This window comes from Macrobrachium nipponense, chromosome 48 (assembly GCF_015104395.2).
Source record: "Macrobrachium nipponense isolate FS-2020 chromosome 48, ASM1510439v2, whole genome shotgun sequence".
Taxonomy (NCBI): Eukaryota; Metazoa; Arthropoda; class Malacostraca; order Decapoda; family Palaemonidae; genus Macrobrachium; species Macrobrachium nipponense.
In genome coordinates, this window is record NC_087223.1 from 4664555 (window position 1) to 4668559 (window position 4005).

Below are 4005 nucleotides of genomic sequence, written 5' to 3' on the forward strand. Positions count from 1 at the left end.
TTTAGAATTGAATCCACAAGGGTAGATAATATTTCTAATATTTAAAGAAAGCTTGTATCCCCTTTCAAACGATAATTTTGAGACATTGCATCCCTCAGGCAGGTGATATTTCTAGCACTTTCAAGTATTGTATCACGCTTCAGTAATATCATGAGCACTGTATCATCTGAGAAATGCTATATTTTATAAATGATTTTTTTGCTTGTATTGCCTTCAGGTAATATATTGAGTCGTGGTATCCCGCAGACAAATAAATATCTAGAAGTTTAAAGGCTTGTATCCCTCGGGACAAACATTTCTAGGCATTTGAGTCACGCCTCTCTCTCTCTCTCTCTCTCTCTCTCTCTCTCTCTCTCTCTCTCTCTCTCTCTCTCAAAGTTTTCAGGTTTAATGCTTAATCAGTTGTATATCTGCGTCGCTTAATCTTTAACCTTAACCCTTGGAATAACATTTTGGTTAGTATATATATATATATATATATATAAATACAAAGGCCTCTTTCCATGACGTCAGAGATATTTATGTAAACAACGTTCGGCAGATTGGCCCTGACTTCGTCTTAACTAATTCGAAAGATCAGGCTTGTATCCAAAAAGCTATACTCAGAGGATTAAGTCACCGTTTCTGAAGAGTCTATATTACTGGATCGTCTCCTTAAACCTCCTGACCATTGATCGTCCTTGAGATAATTGCTTGCCTAGTTTAAAAATAAACACGAAAAAGAGAGATTTTAGACTATTTTGGGAGTGTTGATATGGCTGCGATCTCGCCACATTTACGTCGGTTTAACCTTTGTATTTGTTTTAATTTCTCAATATGTGTCACTTGCCATAATTAAAGTTTCTTCTTCTGCAAAAGGGTTGTGGAAAGTTTTTACAACTCTTATGTAGGATTTCTAGAGTTATTTTAATTTCTTTTTTAATACAGTTTGCAATTATGATAGATAAATGTTTTATGTTAACGATCCTTATTAATGATTCTTCTCGAAGATTTTAGGCCTAAAATCTTCCTGGAATCCTGGAATCCATATGTTCCAGTTACGTCATGGACGAAAAGGAATGAATTTCAGCTGAATTTGTTAGAGGGAAAAAATTAATTATGACTTCATAATCACTCCTATCCTCTAATTTTATCTTCAGAGATTCACAAATAATTATTTGAAAGAAAATCGATTATTATCTCCAAATTAAGGTAATTCAAATCCGAATGGATCAACATCTCCGTCCCAGATAATTGGTTAAATCCCTTTTCAATTCAGGCACCGATCAATTTGGGTATGACTGAATCGATCAGCCTTTGACTCTGAGCGAAACCGTCTTAAAATTTCCTCCAATCAGCGTCTCCATCACTCCATTCCCTTCCGAACCACCTCTCACTCCGAAGCCCTGCCATTAAGAAAACTTTAACTTGAACGAATTCCTTTTCATCTGCGTCAAGCAGACTCTCCGATGGCGTTCAAATCTCCAGATATTGTTTCAACAAGCACGGAAGAATTCCCACTTTATGAAGGAAGTGGGATTTCTTCAGTGATTCCTGTCTGTTTGTTGTTCCCGTCGCGTCTTCTGGGAATATTCATCGCCTTCTGAATTAGGCTGCTTTCTATTTATGAAAGCGACTTTCTCCTAGGACGTGTCTGTGAAGAAAGGGTGTGAAAGTTATGGGAAAGGCAGGAGATAGGAGAAAATTGGAAGCTTGTGGAGACTATATCTTACCCCTAGGACAGTCTCCTTTCTATTTATGAAAGCCACATTCATCTGGAAGGTGTCTTTGAAGAAAGGAAAAGTGAAAGTCATGGAAATACAGAAGGAAGAGAGAAAACTGAGAGCCCAGTGTCTAGTATGCTCTCTGTTTTACTAGTGAAAGTTCCTTTAATCTGGAACGTGTCTGGAGAAAAAGGAGATGGTGAAAGTCAGGGGAAAGTTGAAGGAGGGGAGAAAGTTTAACACTTGTGGAGAATATATCTTATGCCTAGGACAGTCTCCTTTCTATTTATAAATGCCACTTTCACTTAGACCTTACCTGAAGATAGAGAAGATAGTCAAAGTAGGTGTCTGGAAAGAAAGGGGGAGTGAAAGTCATAGAAAAAAAGTGAACGTCTATATTTAGCAAAATACTAAACGAAATTATGATAGATTTCGTCCTTTCACACGAAGAATGCGACGCCAAAGAGAGATCACAATCAATAAACGTAAACTTTTAAGTTTATTGCCTCATAAACAAACGATTTATTAAATACAATAATCGATAAAATGGATAAAAGCTTAAATAGACTCAAAATTAATCTACTTCTTTCCTCTACCGACCACCTTAGATGACACCTGATTTAACTGATGACCTACTTGACACCTGACTTTACAGATCACGTAGCTGACGCCTGCCTCCAGTTGACCACCTTAGCTGACAACTGACTTTACAGATCACCTGGCTGACACCTGATGACCCTGATTACCCGACAGAGAGAGAGAGAGAGAGAGCAGAGAGAGAGGGGGTTGAATGGTCACTCCTGGGGATCGATTCCGGGAGGTCTTCGGCTCCGAGGCGTCGAGGAGTGCCGTTACAAAGGCGCTGCTTTGATAACCATGTGACGTCATTCAGGAAGAAGATTTAGTGGTAGCTAGTACCCAAAGAGAATTCCCTCTCTCTCTCTCTCTCTCTCTCTCTCTCTCTAATTAATTTAAAATATAATTAAAACCTTGAGACTATTTAAAATATACTTAAAACCTTAAGACTATTTAAAATATACTTAAAACTTTTAGACTATTTAAAATATACTTAAAACTTTTAGAATATTCAAAATATACTTAAAACCTTTGGACGGTTTCAAACACTCGTTTCTATAAGATAACTGAGTTTTACATAAACTGTTTACAAGGTTTTGTAAACAAAGTTTCCGTTTTTTACTAAAATTAGACTGGATATGTTTTTCACCGTATCGACATTTGAAATAAATAAGACTATAGGATATTTCTATATAATCATTTGCAACATTAATCATAAATAATCTTTGCTGGATTACTTAGATACGAATTTCATGCTTTCAAAATATGAAAAAAAAAAAAAAAATAAAAAATCATATTATTTCATACCACGTTCAAGCTGAGCTTCTTCAGAGGAAATGTCATCTTATGAATGAAAGCAAATCATATTTCAGTTAATGAAAACATTTTTTTTTATCTCTATGCGAGTTAAATAAAATTGTTTACCTCAGTTTCCAGGAAGATAAAGCCACTCCCGACTGCTACAGTAAAATAATTCAAACGTCATTGTTGCACATAAAAGATATATGATATGATATGAATCCCATGATGACGACTCATTTCATTATGACACAAACCAGAACCTGGCAATTAAGAGACGCGACAGAGACAGACGGAAAGACTGAATTGGAAAACTAAGCGGCTTCCAATTGGACGGAAATAGAAATTGAATCGATTCTTTTGCCTCATTGGCTGACAGAAACAGTTCTCTTTTCTATGCCTTTTTTCCACTTTTTGATTTTCTGGAACAAGATCCTTCTGTCTCTTGGTATCATGACTGTGTTTTACTTTTCTTCTTCGGATATATTTATCCACTATTTTCTCTAATATTTTATATAATATCTCCGTATTTACCCTTATGTCATCACTTACGAAAATGTTATCCAATCTTTGTTTAATTCTTCATTTATTTCTGACCATTTTATATTTTTACTGTAGAGAGAGAGAGAGAGAGAGAGAGAGAGAGAGAGAGAGAGAGAGAGAGAGAGAGAGAGAGAGAATTTCAAAAATAAAAACACAAATCTGTCAGAAACTTTAAACGGACGTAACCTTCTTAGGAACATTGAAAACCAAAAACAGACTTGGGAAACTTTAAGAAAATGCAATTTAAAGAAATTCCAAATCAAGAAAACTTTAGTAAAACCCCAAACAATTCAAGATTCAAGACAATCTTAAAGCCAAACTGAGCCCAGAAGCAGGTAGAGGGAAAAGGACCATCTGTGCCAGGAATTGGAAATCCACCCGACGT